The 23,501-nt window shown below is 37.1% G+C and overlaps 1 protein-coding gene and 1 non-coding gene across 7 annotated transcripts in view; one reads left to right on the top strand and one right to left on the bottom strand.

Moving 5' to 3' along the window:
* Nucleotides 1-23,501, bottom strand: part of Camkmt (calmodulin-lysine N-methyltransferase) — a 391,740-nt gene that overhangs the window by 328,351 nt on the left and 39,888 nt on the right. The gene's annotated exons all lie outside the window — the stretch shown is intronic.
* On the top strand, nt 10,010-10,144 carry LOC111757789 (small nucleolar RNA SNORA2/SNORA34 family). The gene has a single exon (XR_002792075.1). It is a non-coding gene; the product is annotated as a small nucleolar RNA SNORA2/SNORA34 family (small nucleolar RNA).

Below are 23,501 nucleotides of genomic sequence, written 5' to 3' on the forward strand. Positions count from 1 at the left end.
TTATAACTGGCATTCTGAAATAACTTTGTAATAATAATGTGCTATAATAATGACAATCTCACTAAAGCCTTATTTACTTACAATGTTGATAGCCTTTACAGTACTTTCTTGCAAATCTTTATTAATTTAACATTTACTTCGTATCTTTTCTTAACCTCACGTAATTTACCCTACTTAATTCCTTACTTCTGGATACGCCACATTTGCCACCCAATGAGTTTATTTCACTGGTCATTTACTTTTAACAGTAAAGCCAAACTATTTGAAAGAAATAATCTCTCAGCAAATCCAACATGGTGGGGGGAGCGACTTATTTATCCAGTATTTTGTGCCATGAATTGAAGCTTTATTCCAAAGAGTAAGCAATAAACAAAAACACCTCAGGGGCCTGGGAGGAGCAATGTAACCAATTACATTTAATTAAATCAAAGGATGGGAGCCCCAGGGTTGAATGAGCTGAAGAACAAATTTGCATTAACACCTAGCAGCCAAACAAGTAGCTCTGGGTCTAGTCTGCAAGTACAATTGTTGCCATCTATTCTCTGCACTGAAGGGGGGCCATTAGCTAAATTCTTAGGCATTGTTTGTCCACTGATGAGAGGCTGCCTTCTCAACATTTCACTCCATCACACATGAAAATTGCCTACTAAAATAAACAGCTTCCTCTGAAAGCTCTGAAACAAACATTATTACCTGACTCCAGTTTACAATTTGGTGAAAACTCTTCAGGTCTGCTAAAGGAGAGAAAAAGAAAATGAATGGTGTAATTCCAGGCCCAAACTACATCTGATGGAGATCATGTGTTTGTGCTGATTCTTTAGTAACATCAGAGGCAACAACATAGATTATTCCATAAAGTACACCAACAGTACCTTGTCCTAGATGAAATACTTTGACACCATCAAGATCTCAAACCGTCATCACAATCCCCTCCCCCCATGCTCTGACTTTATTCTCTTTAGTGACTATTTTTATTATGTAGAGAATTTTGCCTTCATATATTTATACATATGTACATATCACACATGATATCTATTGAAAATCCTATTTAACCAGATCATGATAAATTATGGTAAATTAATGCTCTAACTTTGATAGGCTTGCTTGTTTTGTCTTAGACATTCTTTTTTAGTTCAGTTAAATTAGAACACTAAAGAGAAACAAAATTTTCAAAGAATAACTCAAATAGTCATTACTAGCTCTACTTTGATAAATAATAAGTAAATATGACAAAATAGAGACCAAAAAAGAGACAAAGACACAGAGTACCTAAGGCTATTTCAGATTGGAAATCTAAAAAGGTATCTAGAATACATATCTAGAAATACTAGTTTAAAATAACAATATATGCTAATTATCTATCCATAAGATATTTAAAAGGGTTTTGTTGTTACTGTTTGCCTTGTAAAACCTCCTGAGTCACCAAAGTCCATACCCCTTCAAAGTTAGCAGCATAGCTTGTAGGATAGGAAGATTAGTGGGAGTCTGATATGATTTATATCTAGATGCCTCCACCAAAGCCTCATACACTGAAAGGTGGAGCTTCTGGAAGACGACTGGATTATGGGGGTTTATAAATGGCTGTTAGGAAATGGAGCCTACTCAGAAGCAGTTGGTCACTGGGGTTGTGGGCTGGTTCCCATAAACCATATTATGAACAGCTTTGCCTATGCTATGGACTAAAACCTCTATAGATGGTGAGCCAAAATAAAGCTTTTCTCCTTTAAATTGCAGGTATGGGGTGTTGTGTGCCAATGACAAGTAACATTTTTGGGCTGGTCAGATTTTGGTGGCAGAACTCACAGAGCTCTTTAAGAAGGCTCTCTAATATGAAAACTGTTTAATACGGCTAGAGCAAAGATTCTCATAACCTCTATTTCATATCTATTCTTTAGACTCAAAGCACTCTCAAAGCCCCCAAATGGGGAGAGAAAGGAGAGGAAAAAGGGAGATAACCTCTTGCATTGATGGTACCCAACTTCTAATGGGTCACTCCAGTAGACGTCAGTAGCGAAAGTTCTCTCTGAATTTTTCTTCTCTTCCTGTCTCCTGCTCCCATCTTCCCAATCCACGTGAGCTATGAAAAAAGGAGACTTAAATCTGCCCTTTTCCTTTGATTACCAGAAGAAGGAATGATCCTATTGGCCGCTGTCACAGCCTACCCTCTCCTTCTCAGCTCTCTAAGGCAACTAACCTCAATGTCTTTCCAAAACCTCTACGATGACTTCAGTGACTGTCCTATAGGCAGGACTGACAGGAACAGGCTGTCAGTGACAGTGACAAAGCCCCTATCCTGTCCCAGCTACTCCTGGCACTGCTGGTGGTGGCAGCAAGAAAATAATACCTGGTAAGGCAAAGACTGGGGAGGCACTTGGGCCCACTGTTGATATCCCCAAAATCTCCAAACCCCAATGGACCATAGCAGTCCTCTCCCAGAGGCCCTGAAAGCTGTGGCGGTCATGAATTCAGACTCATCAATTTTGCAGAAACAAAGGACCTGTCAAACAAGCAGCCACTTCTCCTTAAGCTGTGTTGAGCTCTCAGCTATGGTTACACCAGGCAGCTATGGTTGTACTAGATAACCTGCAGAAACCTCTAAGAGATATGTGCCTTGGACCTGACAGATTGGAAACTCAGACCTATGCCAAATGATCCCACCCTGGAGCCACTTTGAGGATTCTGCCCTAAACTCTCCAATAGGTCCACCAAACTACACATGCACAGGCCCGTTCCTGCTTTTATGTAAACAGTACTCCCTCACACTCATGCTGCAGCAAGGATCCCAACAAAGCCTCATTCCAGTGGTCCTGTTACTACTCATGATGTTTCCCTCCTTCCTTCCTTGTTGGATACCAGGGATTGAACTCCAGACTGTGTGTTTGCCAGGCAGGTGCTTATATCCCTGACCTAAATCCCCGACTACTCATGATTGTTATTCCGGGTACAGCTTGTACTATTAAAGGGATACAACCTTGAAGAGTTCCAAAAACCAGCAGAGATCAGTAGCAACCAAAAGAAATCAGTAATGACCAGTAGCAGTGACAGGAAGCAACTGGCAGTGACTGAGAAAGACCAGCAAAGAGCCCCAGTAAAGCAGCAGAAGAGCTCTAGATAGCTATAAGGGGGACTGTTAACCACTGCTGCAGAGGAGCTGATGGTGGGGACTGGACGCCACCCAGAGCTATTAATACTAACAGCTATAATACCAAGCTACTTCACTGGAGCCACTAACCTCAAAGGACCTGCATTTTATGGATTTGTGACTTCTATCTCAGTTGACCAAAGGAACCCTCAACTAATTGGTGACAAAAGCCAGCCACAAAAACTAGATTGTCTTCTTCCCTAGATAGATCATAGAAACTAGAATATCTTTTCCTCAAAGCAAGCCATAAAGCTTAAAAATATTAATTCTAATCTTCACAACTTTTTGTCTTAGTGCTGGCTATAAAAGAAATTCATTGGCCTACTTTGTCTGTTAGTAAACCAACGTAAGACCTCCATTTCTTTTTTTTTTTTTTTTGTCTTTTTCATTTTTATCGGTACCAGGGATCGAACTCAGGACTGCCTGCTTGCAAGGCAGATGCTTATGCCGCTGAGCTAAATCCCCAGCCCCTAAGACCTCCATTTCTAAAGGCTTCTGCCCCATATCTGGGAGGAAGTAATGCTGGACTGATGGCCTTACTAGGTTTCCCCACTCAGTCTCTCAACATTAGATCATACTCTTTATGTCTAATCATGTTTCTACATACCTGTCTGCTTCATCAAACCTAAGCATAAAAATGTATAATCACCCTGAGTCTTTGAGTCATCATCCTGAAGTTCCTGTCACACAAAACTATGATCAAATAAACTTGTTATTCTTTTCTATTATAAATCAGTCTTTCATGAGAAGGATGTCAGCTATGACCTCTATGATGGGCATGAAAGGAATAAACCTCTTTATATCCCCTACAAAGCAGAGCACACGCGCACGGACAAATGCCAACTGCTTATGAGTGGAGCATTTGTAACGTCTGACATAGTTTTATAGATTCAAGAATTTATCACAAATTTACATCCAGTGATGTCTAGTGGAATCTGAGCCACTATGGTTAATGTGACTCCACCACTTTACACTGTGCTATACACACACATTTACACAAACATTCTGGAAAAATCTTACACCATGTTTACTAAAAGAACTACCTATATCTATAAACTGTTACATTTTTACCAAGTAGAAAAATATATGGCTTGGTTTGGGCCACACATATTTATTACAACATGAATCTAGTCTATTTTGTACTTGTTTAATAGTACCTAGGGCTCCATGTTAACTTACATTTGTCTAACAATATTCCATGAACATTTTTATGCCACAGCACTATTGATTTGCTTCCTAGTTATAATCTATACCCATCAACCAAAATTTTTTCCTAAGTATCTCAATTTGGTAATGATAGTTGGCAATCATATCCTCTGAATCACAAGTATTGTTCAGTTACATTAGACAACTGATCTAAATGTATGTCACAGTAGTATGTATAAGACAAATTTTTAATGAATTTCCCCCACAACAAATATTCTCCCAGGAATTCTTAATTGTTAAGTACTTTTATTTTCTTAAATCCTAGGTAATCATTTTCAACGATAAAATTGAAAATTCATATATTTTACTTTCATCTAAGCAACTCCTCCACTAAGTACAATTTGTTTTTAACAAGTATGTTAATCTGCCCTTTATCTAAATCTATTTTATACCAACACTCAGCTTAGCTTCCCAAAGGTTTAAGAATGTTTTAGAGTTAGTTTATTTTTCAAATGATTCTTATAAAGCAAATTATTTTGCTAAATGATTCTCATTATGTCTGTGTATGTAAGTTATAGACAGTTATTTTTTTTCTACTTAATGAATCTTAGAGAAAGACAAATCAATCTTTGAAACAGTCTCCACTTTCCACATAGAGCTTTTGATAAACAATTATTTTGCCCTTTGAAAAATGTAATATTGTTCATTGATTGTATGTTACAAAAAATAATTGAAGAATTAATCTTATAAACCTGATGATTTTCCTGCATAGGACTGCAAAAACAAATCAGCCTATTTTGTAATCAAAATAGTTCATATCTAATGTAATTATTTGGATTGCTCTATGAACTATCACAGTCTATAACACTTCATCTTTATACCTTTATGATAATTTGTAGTTGTTCTTTTGGTTACATTATTCTCACAGTAAGTAAAGCTCCATCAGAATGGGTGCTATAAAAATTAGTAGATACTACATAGGCAAATAATTACAGTGTCTTCAAAAGTAGATTTGAATTACTGGTGGCTTTTGGAGTTGTGTATAGTGGAATCTGAGCCACTATAGTTAATGTGACTCTACCACATTAAAACCTGACTATTATCTATAGTTAGATAGTTTTCCTTAGCTGGGTGTGGTAATTCCAGTACTGGGAAGCTGAGGCAGGAAAACTGCTATGAGTTCAAAGTGAGTCTGGGTTAAACAAGTGAGTTCAAGCCCAGCCTGCACTACATAGTGAGATCCTACCTTAAAAAAAAAAAAAAAAAAAAAAAAAAAAGGGCTTTAATTTTTTTATCTTTTATCTTTATAAATAAAATGAATAAAATCACTATAAAAATACAAGTATTATTTGCTTCCACAGCTTGAGGTTGAATTTTCTTTTATGAGATCAAATACATTACCCAATACAATGCTACTGAGAAATCCTATAATTATTGTGACTATTATTTTATTAAAGGGACCCTTGAAGAGGAGCAAGCAAATGGAAGACAAACTGAAAGTTTAAAACTTTAGCATATAAAGAATGACCATAAAATCCATGAGAATGGATGAAGCATTCAAGAATATTACATTTTGATTTCCATTTTTTCTGAGACAATAATATTTGGAATTTACTTTTGAAAAAATTTCATAATGAAATACAGTAATAAAATAACTATTATTACACTCTGCTTCATCTTCAAAGTAATCAGAGTACAAGACAGAAACCAATTGTAATACCTACCTCATGCATTTTTGTAATCACATTGCTTAAAATCTTTAACAGACTACCTTCAACAAATATCATTTATATCCCTAAAAAAAGACAAAAACCAAAAAGATTTTTACAAAAACGAAACATGATAAGAAAAGATTTCGGTTTCTCAAAGTCAGCTAAAATGAAAAGCAAAATAACTCGAGAGTTACAGTAGATGAAGGTCCAAAAGTGACTGTGTACATGACAAGTTTTTGTTTTTGTTTTTTCTGACACTGGCCATCAACATGGTAATGATCAGCTAAATATAGCTGGTTTATTTTCCAGTTGGGTCTTATTTGAGGGGAAATACAGTACACATCCATCTATATCTAGATCTACTTTGTATCTTAAATGTTCCAAGTTCAGGTGTTAAAAGCTTGGTCCCAACTGATGGCACTTTTGGAAGGTTGTAAAAACTGAGATGGCACACCCCAGACAGAAGGAATGAGTGAATCCTTAGGGGCATGCTCTTGGTGGCACTATGTCCTGAAATAATAGAGTCAGTCAATCATTAAGTTAAAACTCCTGAAACCATCAATCAAAATAAACCTTTCCTTCACTTAAATTGTTTATTGTGGTGAATTAATGAATGATCAGCTTTAACACCTAGCTGAACCAAGACAGTGTGGTTTTGGGTGTGGAAGGCCACCTGAGGACTGCTGTCAACAGCATGAAAGAGAACTGCTGGGGAAGATGGTGTGTTGTTGATTCTCCTGGAGAAGCTTATCATTGCTGGTTTTCCTGACATGAGCTCAGCTGTTCTCACTGTCCAAGAGCTCAGGTCAGATCCTTGCTGTTGCTGAGGATGGCTGTTTTTTCTTTGGGGGAACTCTGATGCTGACCTTGAGCGTTGCTTCCTGGCTCCAGTGCAGATCCCTCAGTCTGCTGGCACAGATCCTTCATCCCACTGCACAGACTTTCTAACTTCTACCACTGATCTTTGGATATTCCCAGTGAAAATCCTTGATATTGACTTCCATGAGACACTGTCGTAGGCCTCCGGCTGGACTCATGAAGGACACTGCCATGAGCTTGAAGTCTTCAACTGGACTTGTTCAGAACAATGCTGTGGGATCCAGACTCTCAGCTGGATGTAAGAGCTGCAGAGTCACAAAGATTTTCACCAAGATTTCTAAGGGAGGCCTAAGAGAACAAAGGGTATGTGACAGCATTAAAGTCCCTTTAAGCAGACCCTGAGAAGGCAACAGATGCCAAGAGGGAAGCCAAAGGTATGATGGACACCCCAGGAAATTAGAGATACCAGGAATATGGAACCTCTACAGACAGCAAGCAAAGTCAGCCCAAGATACTGTGGGAAACACAGTCAGCAAGGCCGTAAGTAGGAGTTTGGGAGTCATTTCCACCACTATGTGCCCTGGGTGCCAGAGTTGAAGTTACAAGATTTATTGTTTGTCCTGCTGGGTTTCAGTCTTGCTTTGGTCTGATCCTTCCTTGATACTGTATTCGTCTAATCAAATAACACATTATAGTGGGCTGGAGATTTAGCTCAGCGGCATAAGTACCTGCCTTGCAAGCAGGCGGTTGTGAGTTTGATCCCCGGTACCGGAAAAAAAAATAAAAATAAAATTGAAAAAAAAAATAACACATTATCAGATAAATATAGGGTACCTGTATTTCAAATTATTAAGTGAACCTTAGTTCTAAAGCTAACAGTCTGATATCTGAACATATGCATGTGACCACTTGCCCCCACATATGTTTATTACTAGGACAATTTCATTAAAACCAGAAAAACCAAGTAGAAGAAATACTATTCCTCTCGAGGAAGGCTAAAAAATTTTTTGATACTTTTATTATTGTTGCAGGTAGCAGATATACAGTAAAGATATGAAAGAAAGAAAAGCTGAGACAGAAGGTGCAAGGGACATTTATTTGGCACTCCACAGCACACTGATTCTGAAAAAGGAGCTCACTTTACAGTGAAAGAAATAAACCCACAGGCTGATAATCCAGGGAATTTACTGCTCCTATGTATTCTTTCATCAAAAAGCAGCTCACCTCTTACAGAGGCTAAATTGAAGATTCCATTACACTGTCAGCTGGGAGACAACACATTGTGAGAATAAAATAGTGACCTTTAAGATAAAACTTATCCTTCAAATCAACAACCAATATGTGGCCCTTGTTTCTTCCATAGTCCACATACACAATCCTGGGAACAAAGGAATAGAAGAGAGTGTGGTCTCCCACAATAAACCCATTTTCCTTGGAAACTCTGAAGACTAAAACTTACACCACGTACCTTAGTCAACTGGATATTCCAGTGAGGGACTTTAAATTTTGAGAAAGGAGGTCAAAGTTAAGGACACAGGTGACAAAGCAGCAGCAACATCAATAACATCAAGAATATGGTAGTGAGAGGCTGGAGATTTAGCTCAGCAGCATAAGCGTCTGCCTGGCAAGCGTGAGGTCGTGAATTCATCGTAAGTTCAATCTCCGGTATCAAAAACACAGAAAAGAATCTGGTGGTGATAGCCGTGGTGTGCATCCAAGAGCAGCATCCTAACTATCTTAGCCCTGCAGGTGGATCTGGACAGTCTCCTGGGTTCAGCCTGTCTTGGTTTCTGTTCATTTCCCAAGTCCCATTTTCTGGCCTTCTCCAGATTCTGGGAGTTGTCCAATATTCAATAAATTTAATTTCTACTCTATTTAGCATCAGTTTGTATTATTTTGTGACCATAACTTTGACACAGTAGAAATGATCAAAGGATTCCTAAATCTTCAAAATATTCTTACCCATTGTTATTCTAAAATTTGAGTCATATTCATTAAGTTTTCTGTTTTTGATTTAGAAAAAAAGACAATTATTTTAAAACCAAGAAAATTAAGTATTTTACCTTTGATAATTAGGAAATCCACAAGCTTGTTATGAACATTAAACTAGCAAATACTAATTACACAAAGAAACATAATTTTTTCACCCATCTTTAACATCATCTTTTTCAATTATTTCCATCATTTTGTATTGCCATGAGCAGTAATGTTGTCTTTTAATATTTTTCAGTGACATTACTGATAAACTTGAAGGTATATTTATTTATTTAAGGATAACTGCATTTATAAATTTCTAGAAAATTCTTAACTGAAAGCATCTTCATTTTATAACTTATTGAAGGTTTTATTTTCGAAAAAGTCCCACAGATGCACTTATCAAATATTTTAATTATCTGTATAGTACCAAAAAAATTTTTTTAAACAAAACCTCAAACAAATTGCTAAAAAGAACTGTATGAATAGAAGAACCCTGTAAATAAGCCATTCTGAAGAAACATATTAGGTCTGTTAATGGCTTCTGTTCTACTTCCTATGATTTCCCTTATTGATACTCAATATTGCTCTGACATCAAATCTCCAATAACCACACATTAAATATCACTTCTCAAGAAATATTTAACTAATGAAAAGTAATGTTTGCTTTGGCAAAGAGAGTCTTTGGAAATTTCCTGGAGGTTTTCAAGAAACTTATGATAAGCCTATCCAGGTTGGAGTAATTGGTTTCCCAAATGTAGAGAAGAGCAGCATCATTAATAGTTTAAAACAAAAATGAATATGAAATGTTGGTATACCCATTGGCTTACAAGGAGTATGCAGGCTGTGCCCATGGACAAACAGATCGCGATCACAGACAGTCCAAGTTTCGTTGTGTCACCCCTTAACTCCTCCATGGCCCTTGCTCTGAGGATTCCAGCAAGTACTGAAGTATTAAAGCCACTGGAGGCTGCCAGTGCCATTCTGTTTCAGGCTGATGCTAGCCACGCAGTTCTAAAATACAATGTCCCAGACTGTAAGAATGCTCTAGAATTTTTTTAATAATCTCAAAATAGAGGTCTACATGGAAACCCAAATGTTGAATGTGCTGCCAAACTGCTGTGATCCTAGTGGACAGATGCATCATTAAATTACTATTGCCAGCCCCCTACATCCTGGACTCTTTCTCTACATTTTAATGAAAGTATTATGACAGCTGGCCCTGAATCAAGGCCAGCAGCTTCCTGACGCTGTTGGTTTCAAGCAGGAGCCTGAAGACATGTCTTTCTATGGTCTGTTGGCTTTTTCAGAATTGGGCAGTGTATGGTCAATTCATTAGAAACAAAGCAACTCCCTGCCCCGTAAGTGGCTATGTGTGTGGCAGGCTATGGCAGCCCAGGATGGGAGCCACTAGTGTTTACTGGGACCTGTGCCATGCTGGGACCTAGAGCACTAGGAAACCAAGCAACCCCTCCTCCCACAGATGAGCAGCTGTGAGTGTGGTAGGATGTGGTGGCCCAGGATGAGAGCCACTGGCGTTTACTTGGACCTGTGCCATGCTGGGACCTGGAGCACTGGGAAAGCAATCAACCACTCCCCACCAGTGAGCGACTGTGAGTATGGCAGGCTCCAGTGGCCCAGGACGGGAGCCACTGGCATTTACTGGGACCTGTGTCATGCTGGGACCTGGAGCACCAGGAAACCAAGCAACCCCTCTCCCCCTACCTGTTTTGTTTTGTTGAACTTCAATATACATGAAGGTATGGACAGCTATTTTGAAGAGAACAAGAGACTATGACAGCCATTAGTGACTTCCCTATTGTCTGGTTCTGAAGACCTAAAATGCCTTCCTCATTCTGTTCAGATCAGTTTTATACTATGCTGTTTTGTATGAATTCTCTGTATGCAAAGACATAGACAACTATTTGGGAGAAAACAAGAGACAATATGATAGACAATGAAGATCTCAGGTCGTCTAGCTTTGAAATTTATAAACCTTACATTGCTTTTTTATGTACTATTTTGTTCTGTTTTGTTGTGTTTAATTTGCCCCCTTTAAAATAAAAATTTTTAAAAATTAAAATATTGTGACAGGCATGAAAAGGGGCCTTAATCTGGAAGAACTAGAACAGAATAATACGAACAACATACAAACCATCCAGGGTCCTTGTTCAGCCAATAGCATACTTTTCTGGTTTTTGAATCTAACAAATGGAATAATGGAGGAGAAATACATCTGAATTGCCCAAACAGAGAAGGGAGAAAAACAAGGGGAAAGAAAGGATACGTGCCTCAGACATGTCCCATGTAGAAGAGACAAGTGAGGAGGCCCTGCCAGAGAAATCTGTTATAGCAGGCAAACCATCTATAAGATCTTTCTTATCTTGGATGAAAAGACTAAAGAGGATGATAGCTGTGACTTCAGCACAGATTATGTGTAACAGAACTCATTTTTTCATAAAGATTTTCTCAGCGTTTCAGGCAAACTGCTAAAGTGTTGTATACGTGTAATACGCTAATTTTGGTATGGTATAAGCTGTATAAATTTTGTGTACATATTAAAGCAATTAAACAATTTTTAAAAAGAAATATTTAATTCTATGCATTGTTACCATTGTAATGTTCATAGGAAACATAGCAGAGATGGGCAACAGCTGACAACATTCATGAATAGAAATTTAGCACTTTCTTTGTGATTCTCTTGACCACTGTGATGGAAAATACAAAAAAGCTCTGGAAGTGATTAACAAAGATAATGAAGTAACAGTTAATCCCTTAGTCAATTAAAAGAAAAATAAACCTTAACTAAGTGGGGTATAAGCTTCTATCTCAGAATAAAGACTATGAAATAAATTGTACTCCATTCTGAATAATAGGTCTATGCACAAACAGATCAAACTAACACTTTTTATATGTAATTAAATGGTTTTAGCTAGAAATTCTCCACATTACCTTCAAGAGCCTAATAATGATATAACATCTACAGCTCCTCGCTGCTCTCAGGTGTTGCACATTCTCTCTATATATATATTTGTCCCTCTCTCAGTGGTGGGGGAATTAATGAAGGTCTAAGACTAAAGGAAAAAATCATGAAAGCAATATTAAAAATATCTATTTGGGGGGCTGGAGATTTAGCTCAGCGGCATAAGCGCCTGCCTTGCAAGCAGGCAGTCGTGAGTTCGATCCCCAGTACCAATAAAAAAGAAAAAGACAAAAAAAAAAATCTATTTGGGCCTGGTTTGAATCTGTGATATATTTATCATTTAGATATCCACACATTCTTTTATGGCCCATTATATGTTAATTTCACAGATCTCAAAGAAAAAAGTTATCTTATAAACTATGACAAAAGCTAGTAAGTGTCATATGTTCCTTATATTAATGCCAGCACATACACAGGTCCTTTAGAGCCTGATTCTTGTACCCTTCTTCCCCACTGGGGGAACACTTTTACTAGCACTGCTGCCATAACACTGTCTTGCCAGGCAGGCTGCTAATTTAACACCCTGGTCCAAATGTGGACAATGGGTTCTTTCATATCACATAGAACATTAAAGCTGCTTGATGCACTGGGCACTACCAACATGTTACTTAGAGCCAGTGTGCGTTTCAAAGACTTACGAAAATACTTGAGATCTAAAATAATTATCAGGCCAACAAGAAACAGTAGAACCAACATTAATAGAAGTCCAGGCACATGTCTATAAAACATGACAAGTGATAAACTTTAATAATACATTACCCTACTTAAATTGCATTTGATGTGGGATATGGGTATACTTTAATGACTTGATGGAGCTTGTCTCCAAAAGTTAAACAGGCCTGTCTCGCCCGCTTGAGACAGGCTGAATCTGTCTCATCCACTTGAGACAGGCTGAGAACAGTTTAAACCAGAGTCTATTCTTTGTTGTTGTTGGTACCAGGGATCGAACTCACAACCTTGCACTTGCCAGGCAAGCACTTATGCAACTGAGGTAAACTTCCGGCCCCAGATTCTATTCTTTAAAAGTTACATGAATTTAGATATAAAGTGAAGCTAGATCATTCAAGTTTATAAAATACAGCTTGTCTTCAACTTATTGTTCACCATGTGACATTCCATATTTATGGGTACCTTCTGTTTTTGGAATACTTTTTAATCTGGAAAATTTCTCATGTTGTGAATTCTTATTCTCCAAAGCAAAAGACTTCACTCTCTTATCATATCTTGCTAATACAACAGTCTCAATCAAATACTCCTGCACATGACTTCAATTTACTGGTGAACAAACTAAAGAGGCAGGAGATCCATTGTTTTATTGAGAGTGGCAGTATGGGAGTTCATTCTTTTGTGATAGAACATGCGGCATTCAGCATAGACAATGCGTTCATTGCCAAGTGGTGCCACCAAGGAAATCGTCCCTGAAGCAGTTTCCAGGTGTGATTTGGCATTGTACCTGATGCATCTTCCCCAAAGCTGACTTTCTGGCTCCCCCAGGATTCCATGAGTCTCCTAGTACTTTAAAAAATTTCTTAGTTAAATCAACTAGAGTGGATTCTGTTGTTTACAACTAAGAACCCAATACAACCTTGACTCATATGAAAGCATTGTTTCTTGGCTCCTGCTCAGTCTCTGTACAGCAAGCACACAATATTACCCAACTCTCAGCACATAAGTAGATCTATTGTACTGGATATGACGAAATGGAAACACTCAGCAGCAGTACGAGACTACTTTCTTGTACTGCAGAAGCAGGAAAGCTAAAACTACTTGTTGTAGACTGTGTTGCAGATCAAAGTTCCCAATGTGAATTAGGCTGTACTGCTTAGGTGCATTTACATGAGATTCAAAATGTGAACATAAATCAATGCTGTTTCTACAGGAATCATTGTGATGGACAAGTTAGATGTTCGTGCAGAAGCATTCCAGTGTTCTGTCATTAGCTGTATGAATAAAAGAAGGTACAACAGCAGCTTCCTGTTCCCTGAATCTCTAGGGATTTGTTTGTTTGTTTGAGACATGATTTGCTATGCAGCTCAGGGTGGCTTCAACTTTGTAATCTTCCTGCCTCAGCCTCTTAATTGCTGGATTACAGGCATACCACCAAGTCCAGCTTGGCACGTATTCCTAAACTCAATAGTTTCACAGTTATCTGTGGATTCCCCACCATAAAGATGGAGGAAGTTGCCATGTGCCACTGAATGTGGCAGCATCTTGAAGCTGGAAATGGGAAAAAAATGGATTCCCGATTAAGCCTCCAGAACGGATGGTAGCAGCTTGGGTACATACTGATTTTAGTCCTCGGTGACCTGTATCAAACTTCTAATTTGAAGAACTAACATAACAATGATAAATTTATATTTTTTTAAGACATTAAGTTTATGGTAACCTTTTGGGTTTTTTTGTTTGTTTCTGTAAAAGCAGAGTATGTTTATTGAGAGAAAGAAAGTTTCTGTCCTCTGAGAGATAGAGAGAGAGACAGAGACAGGCAGACAGACAGAACAGGTCCTGAGTAGGTTGCCCAAACTTTTGTGACAGTAATAGAAAATTACTACAGGTCTTCAGGGAGAACATGGCGGACAGATAGCAGCAGCTACGGAGGCTCTCTGAAACACCCAGCTTAGAATTCAGGAATGGTGCTAATAAGGAATCAGAAGCAAGAGGAGATATGCCCCGGTGACCCAAGAACGAACTGTGCTGAGAGAAACCAACTGGGAATGCAATCCTGGTGCTATAACAGGAACAGATAAAGCCTCAGCGTGGAAGCTAGAGCCCACACCATTGGAAGCCGTGATTTGGGTTTCCCGCCGCTGCCACTGCATCTGCATCGGCTCGGCAGGGAGACGCACGGAAGCTCTGAGAACGGGAATCGGTGAACGGAGTTGAGAGAGGGACGGGTGGGGAGCCGTGCATCCACCTCCGGTGAGTGAGGGAAAACTGGGACTCTTCCACGGTCTAGGAGACTCCAACAGAGGACATTCTGGGACCAGGCAGACTTGCGGGAACAGGGCGCTGCAGTGACTTCAGCCACCAATCCCCCTCTCAAGCGGGATTGGTGAGCAGTGCCTAGCCCACGTGACACTGCTGGCTGAGACCCAGTAGGCTAGCACAGCCCAGGTCCCAGCTCCTGAAGGTAGATTGACCTGGAGGCGCGGGCCCCGCATAGGCTGCCTGGTCTGCAACTTCCTGGTGCACTGCGGTGGGTGGGAACACCTAGCCAGCGCAATTCAATCAGACTGGCTGACAGGGAAGGAAGCTGGGCCTCCTATATACGCTTGCATATATAAGGAACAAAGAATATGGGAAGAGGCAGCAACAAGAAAGGGTCCTCGGCCCCCAATCCTGAGAAAGAGGCAACAGCAGACCCAGCACCAATAGATATAAAGCACTATCTTGAGAGCCTCATAGACAACTTCAGGAATGAAGTTATTAATGACCTGAAGCTAGACATAAGCAGAATAGTTAAAGAAACGCTAAGCACCACCCAAGAAAAAACAGATGGTAGAATGGAAGAACAGAAAAAGAGGGGAGAATTGTTTAATGGAGAAAATAGAGAAAGCATAGAATTCGTGAAGCAGGTTCAAAGAGAATACCAGGAAACTAAAAAGTCTATCGGAAACTGGCGTAACAGCTTGAAAGAAACTAAGGACAGATTATCTGAACTGGAGGGCAGATTTGTAATATAGGAGCATGAAATGAAAAACTTCTTAAAAATAACAAAGAAACAAACAGCAATAATACAAAGACTAGAAGATGATAAGAGGATCTATAACTTAAGAATTAAGAACATAAAAGAAGAAGTAGGGACACAAACAAATGAACTACAAAAGCTACTCGCAGAAATAATCCAGAATTTTCCTAATTTAGCAAAAGGTAAAGATACTCAGTTGTATGAAGCATACAGGACCCCAGCCACCTACAACCCAAACAGAGCAACACCCAGGCATATAATAATTAAAATTCCAGAAATCCAATACAAGAACAGAATACTAAAAGCCGTCAGAGACAAGAAACAGATCACTTACAAGGGAACACCCATCAGAATTATAGCAGACTTCTCGCCACAAACCATCAAATCACGAAGAGTGTGGGGGGAAATAATTCAAGCTTTGAAAGACAATAATCTCCAGCCAAGATTGATATATCCTGCACAACTATCCCTGGAAATTGTTGGAAAAACAAGGTGCTTCCAGGATAAAGAGGAACTAGGAGAATATGCAACCACCAATTACAGAGAATACTGCAAGATATTCTAAAAAAGAAAAATACGAAGAATCCAGAAATAGCGACAGAGAGGCCACAATGAATGGAGCAGAAAACAAAATGAAGAAGACAAACTGACAACTAATGACAGAAAAAGAGCTCAACAGAAATGAGGCAGAGAAGATTGGATGATAGGAACAGCTATTTTGGAGAAAATGACGTCTTAAGAGGTAATACTAATTTAGTATCATCTTGTTTTGAAGTCTCATCAAGCTTTTGTTCTTCTGTCTCCATTGGTCTAAACAGGTGGTATCTTATTGGATTTTATTATATATGATAGTATAAGCAAAACCTTTTATAGACAAGGAGATTATACAGAAACCATTGTTTATTTTCTGTTAGTTGATTCTAAATACCCTGTAATACTGTCATTCTCTTAAATTGTTTTACATTGTTTTGATATATTTGATGCTACAGTATACAAAGTTATACTCAAAGATTTCAAGGAAAGAGACAATATGGTAACTACTTTTATGTCGGGATAATCTTGTGGTGAAACACTATTTTGCTTAAATGGTTATGTTTTGATCTGCGCTGATTTGCTGTTATGCCCTCTTTTATCTCAATCTCCATTTTATTATTTACTTTTTTTATCCTTTTAATTAAGGGAAAAATAAATTTAAAAATAGCAGGATATATTATAGTAACCCACTTTGACTTTCCATTATGTTGATTTAAAGCCCTGTATTGCTCTCACCATCTTGTTTTGACTGATGTTCCTCTATTCTGTTTTGCTTTACTAGGTTTGAAAGTTTAGGCAACAGCTGTGAAGATAGTGGGATTCATTATGACACCCATTCTGGTTGACTATTATCTACTTTTGAAGACCTATAACGTCTCCAATGTTTTGGTTTTGTTGGTTTTGTTCTTTACTGTTTTGTTCAATTTTATTATAACTAATGATATAGGCAATTCTATTAGAGATAGCGGGAGGCATTATGGTAACTATTGTTGATCACCTAGTATTATGCTTTTACGTTATCTATTACGTCCACCCTTTTGATTTGACTGACTGTTCTGTTATGTTATGTTACATGTTCTGTTATCTTCCAAAAAAGTAATAAGAACTGTGGGAGCAACAAAACCCAAAATGTGTGATTGTCATTGTACAAAAGAGAGGAAAAGAAAGTGCTCTAAACGATATAACTGCATGTATATTTAAGTGTATAAGATAGATAATGATATTACTGAGTTTTGTTGGATCATTGAACAGAACTGTTTGCAGTCTCACTGTTGGAATGTCCACTTTATAAGCTTTAATTTTGTAACTTGAACAATTGTTTCTGAGATGACAAAGTGTAATCCATTAACTAGTGATTTCCTACTGTTTATTTTTTTCTGTAAATCTGTATAACTTGTACCCTTTCTCTGCTTTTTTTTCTTTTTCTCCTTAAATAAAATTTTAAAAATAAAATAAAAATAAATTAAAAAAAGAAAATTAGTACAAAGTATAGCTCTTACAACACTATTTAAATATCAAAAAATTGAGGAAAATTTAAATGTCCATCAATGAGGAGAGACTATAATAAACTAAATAAAGAATAGCTGACAATGCAATACATTAAGCAACCATTAAACAAACTGGAAGTTTGATATGTTTATGTGGTGAGATGTTTAACATACGTTCATTAAATCAGAGAAAGAAGAATGCAGAATAATATATACATAAGATGATCCAACATGTTTGGTTTCTTCTTTTCCCCAGTACTAGAGGCTGAATCGCCCCAGACCTCAGCATTAACCTACATCCCCAGTCCTTTTTGGTTTTCATTTTGAGATGAGTCTCACTAAGTTGCCCAGGCTGGGCTTGAAACTGAGATTTCCTACCTCAAACTTCCAGAATGCTGGGATTACAGGTATGTGTCATGGCCTGACTCTAATACATGTTTTTCAAATTATATTTATAGATGCATTCAAAGATTAGCAAGGAACTCCATCAAACTTTAACAATGGCTGTCTCTACTTTCAAGAAGGCTTTTTCATTATTGCTGGATTTTTTTTTGTAATAAGAAAGTGCTATACAGAAAAACAACAAACACATTTCTATTTTAAAACAAGTAACTAAATACAATCAATTTTTCCCATGTAATATTCCTGTAACCTTTATGGACTTTAAATATAAATACCTGAATATAGCATTTCTAAATCTTATTCAGATATGGTAATAAATTACTTTTAATGAAAAAATTCAATATTTTCTCACAATACATTAGACCACTCAAAGGACTTTACTTAAATGAAGGTTTTGTCCAGATGATTTCTTACTAAAGCAAAAAATGCAGCAATAATGTGATCGCAGCAAACTGGTAGAGAACTACAATAATGCAATACTCCATCAGTTAAACTTAAACAGGAATACTTGCAAACAGTTGGCTTATCTTACAAAGTACACATTGCATTCAAAATAAGTTGGGACAGCGTTGGCTTTGTCAAAGGCTTCCACTACCGTTAACACCACAAAAGAGTTTAAACACTAATGGGGCAATCCTCAGTCCTGTGGTCACTCAAATTTTAGAGCTAGATCTCAAGGAGCAAAGCATTTACGTACTAAGTGCTACTAAGTGAAACTATGCTCCTACTTATGTAGATACTCACTTAAGAGTAAAGATCTATTTAAGCTTTACTATTTGAGGTGAAGAATGAGGGAGGGAAAGAGAACAATGGCAGCTTCCTATCCCCTGAATTGCCAAGGTTTTATTTGTTTTATTACCAAACACAACATTAATGATTTTCAAGAATTACTTATTTATTATACCTCAATATATAACCATTGAATTTTTCTTTAGCATTGACTTCAAATACATGCAGGTAATTCATTAATCAAAGATATTAGTATGTTCCTAAAAGCAAGCTTTTAGAATGTATAGCATGTTATTTCATAATTATATATTTTAACTTATTTTGAGAGGAAGATCAGATCAACATTTTATATGGTAAGATACTAGAGAAAATAAAAAGATAATCAGGAAATTACATTGTATACATAGTATATTGCATAGGCTAAAAGCAATCATTTATTTAAATGACATTTTTAAGTATCACAACAGTAAAACAAGTTAGTAAATCAGACTTTATAAAAATGTAAAACTTCTATATTTTAAAAGACACCATTAAGAAAATAAAAAGATCAGCCTCCAGAGAGACAGAAATATTCCCGATAAATACCTGACAAAGGAATTATATTCAGAATATGTAATGAAATGTTAGAAGACAAATATTCCAGATTTAGAAGGGCAAAATATTTGACATACACATACATCTAAGTGAAGATACTGAATCAACAGTCAACGTGTGGATAAATGGATGCTCAGCATAATAATCATCAAGAATATGTATAAAAGCACAATAATACATATTACACACCCCGTAGAATGGCCAAGAAGATAATCACCAGTACTGGAAATTCACAAGACTACAAATCAACTGGAACCCTTATACATTGCTGGTAGAGCTGCTAAATAATACAACCACTTTGGAGAAACAGTTTGCTGATATCTTAAACTTATACAACCTACTTCTACTTCTAAATATTGTTGTATAATATTCAGTTCTACTTCTAAATATTGTTTTTGTTATTGAGACAGAGTTTCACTATGTAGTTTAGGCTATACTTGAATGCACTGTGGAGGCTAGGATGGCCTCAAACTCACAGTGTTCTTTCTGCCTCAACCTCCCAAAGGCTGTGCCACCATGCTTGGCACTACTCCTAAATATTTACCCTAGAGAAATAAAAGCACATGTGCACACAACAAAAAGCTATACTTTAATATTCACAGAAGTTTTCTTCATAGTAGCCCAAAACTGGAAACAACCCACATGTCCATCAACAGAAGTATGAACAAACAAACTATGGGTATATACATACAATGCAATAGTATCATACTCAGGAATAAAAAATAAATAAAATAAATGAATACTAGATACAACAATGTGAGTGAATCTGAAAAATATCATGATAAGTGAAAAAAAGTACAAATAAAAATGTATGGGCTGGCGATATAGCTCAGGGTCAGGGATATAGCTCAGTGGCATGGTGCCTGTCTGGCAAGCATGAGGTCCTGAGTTCAATTCTTGGTACGAAAAACTAAAAACTAAAAACTAAAATTTAAAAATTACAAAAAATAAAGGCATACATATACTAAGATATCTAATTTACAGTGACAGAAAATAAACTAGTGATTGCCTGGGAGAAGTGGGGACTGGAAAAAGAAAAAAACTTTTGGGGGGGAATGTTCAACAGCTTGTAGTATGATAATAGTGAATTCATGAGTATAAATATTTCAAAACTGAAACAAAAAAAATTCAAACCTTATCTAAGTTAGTGTATTTTGTTTACGTAAGTTATATCTTAATAAGGTTAACCTTTTAACAAATCATTTTTAAAAATCAAACTAACATACATTACCTTTGAAAATGTTCAATGATCCATAATTTGATTATTCTGTTTAAGATACCAAATTCCTTCTTTCTTCAAATGCATGGGCATTCAAAATAGCTCCATTAGTACTTAATTATGTAGATATGTGGCTATTAGTTTTTTCTTTAAATAATAAATGCCCTAACCTCAACTATATTTCATAAATTGATATTATTTAGTAAAACATTTAGTTTAAAATAATTATTCCATGTCTTGAAAGGATTTTGAATATTAGTTCACATTTAGATTGACATGAGAAGAATCAAACCTACAACCATTTACTGAACTATTATGCACAGCTTAGCCAACATTAGTAGCAATTTCCCTTTAAAAACAATATTTGAATTTAAAACATAACACAGCATTATGAATCACAGCATGATTCAGTGTGTAGGGGTTAGAAATGAAGTACTGAATATATGTATAAGGGGATGAAAAATACTCTGAAAAGGAATACTATGATTTCTAGCATACTTCCCACCCAGGGATTTCAATTTCCATGCTATGGCAGCCACTTGAAGAAAGTGGAGTCATTGTTTTCACAAAATCTAAGGTCTAAACGTGTAATTCTTTTTCTAAACTGTGATTTCATTATAGATTTCATACACATGCATAGACACACAATTTGTTCTCTGTTTACATTAGAAATTCATAAAAGTAATAATGCAATGTGACTAACTTAAAAGCCAAAAAAAAAGACTCAAAGAAAGGATAGCCACTAATTAATTTATCTATATAACTCTCTTAATTTGTGTCACTATCATCATAGTCAGGAAATGGGAAAAATAACATATCAGGCTGCCAAGATTGATTTCTAACTATATGTTGTCATTAAAAAAAATTCAATGTCTAGCCTGGCTGTCTTATGAAATAAGATTATTATCTGCAGTGAATTACACTTGAGGCCTACAGAGAACCAAAATTCAAAAACAAGTCATTTTCCTTAAGTACTTCTACTAAATAGTTTCTATATGATGAGACCTTCTAGTATATCAGTTGAAGGCAGCAGCCTTGAAGAAAATTATCTGATGATCTAATACATATTTAAAATAAAAATACCTAGGATGTTTTGATTAATTCTTTTTTTTTTATTGGTACCAGGGATCGAACTCACAACCACCTGCTTGCAAGGCAGGTGCTTATGCCACTGAGTTAAATCCCCATCTCCCATACCTAGGATTTTTTAACCCAAACTTATCTCCTCTAGCTATATTAACATGTGTGCTAGACAACAGTTATAGTTTGTGTTTGGATGCCCCCCTCCAAGCCTCATGCAATCACGGAGGCATGGCAGCAGCCACACCAGGTTCCAGACTGGCGGCAAAAATTTGTTCCTCACAATTAGGTTCAGAGTGCTCAGTGGTCCAGGCACTTGATCCCCACAGCCAAGAGAGAGGAAAGCCTGGCTACTGCTCCAACTGGCGGCAGACCTTGGCAGCATTCACATGGTGCTGGCTTTAGGTGCATGGAAAAAGCACAAGTTCTGCCTGAACTGCATAGTGAAACCCTGTCTCAAAAAGACAGTCTGAGGGGCTAGGAATTTAGCTCAGCGGCATAAGCACCTGCCTTGCAAGCAGGCGGTTGTGAGTTCAATCCCCGGTACCAATAAAAATGAAAAACAAAAAAAAGACAGTCTGGGGCAGCTTCTCTGAAACATGACAGCGGAGTCCTAACTGATGAAATGAGCCTCCCATGTGTGTGAAGAACTGAGAAAAAGGCACAGCAAACAGGAAACAAAACATCTTGAGATGAAAAAAAGACTACTGTGTTTAAATAACAGATAACGAATCTTCTACACAACTATATTTAGTCATTTTCAAAATCAGGAAATAAATATCAATACACCAGTATTACCATCTAATCCACAAACTGCATTCAGATTTCTAATTGTCCCAATAACGTCCCTTTCAGGTCCAGAATACAAGCCATAATCGTTACTTGTGGTTATCATGTCTCTTTAGTCTCCTTCAATCTAGAATAGTTCTTTAGTCTTTCCTTGTCAGCCATGATTTTGCTATTCTGAAGAGTACCTTGTAGAATGCCCCCAACTTGGGGTTTGTTTGGTTCTCTTCACGATTTATAATTTTTTGGCAGGAATGCCACAAAAACAATATTGCTACAGTGCATCATATTAAAAAGCATAAAATGTTGTTTTATTCCATTTGTGGTCATGTTAATTTTATGACTTGGCTAAAGTGATATCTACTAGAGTTTTCCATGGCACAGTTAACTATATTATGATTATAAACTAAGTTAATATTTTGTGAATTAATTTGAGAATAATATCCTATTTCTCATCAAACTTTGATTGAGCATTTTATCTGTTTGAGCATTCTCAAATATGGGTAGAAAGTAGGCAATTTTGTACCCCTCCTTCTGGTGGCATTTGGCAATGTCCGATGACATTTGGTTATCACAGTCAAGGAGGGGATGTAGGGAGACAAGCCATTGCAGTCCAACAGGTTGAGGCCAGGGATGCCACTACAATACACACAGCACAGCCCCCAAAACCCCAATCAAGAATTACCCCACAAAAATATCACTAGTGCTGAGGCTCTAGAATTATTAGTATCTGATCTTGATTAAATGACATTCTAACAAACAACTTTCTATTTTCTGTAATTTACATATTTATTAATATTAATATAGATTCATAGCATCATTGAAAAACTTGGCTCCCATTATCCGAATTTGCTTAATTTCCCAATCTCTTGATGTGTAACTAAATTCCCAAATGCAAAACAGAAAATTCAAACCAAGATGCAACTACTTCCCCTCCCAGTTTCTTCCCATTTTCAAGCCTCAACACTGGCCCCAGGAGAGGGGAAGGAAAGAAAGCGGGTTTGAAAGTTTTATCCTGGACATGCCACTTACACCCTTAGGCCTATTACCAGTTAATGTTTGGCCTCAAAGCAAAGAAAGGAGCTAAATGAGCCAGATTGCACAGTGTAAGGGCACACATCCCCTCTATCTGGTACCTAGGAAGAATTCTAGGTTTCTCAAAATTAAAACTTTAAACTGTCCTGTGTTTAAAAAGCATATATATAA

Source organism: Cavia porcellus, unplaced genomic scaffold (assembly GCF_034190915.1).
Source record: "Cavia porcellus strain 051 isolate PalLab524CR breed Dunkin Hartley unplaced genomic scaffold, mCavPor4.1 scaffold_1, whole genome shotgun sequence".
Lineage (NCBI taxonomy): Eukaryota > Metazoa > Chordata > Mammalia > Rodentia > Caviidae > Cavia > Cavia porcellus.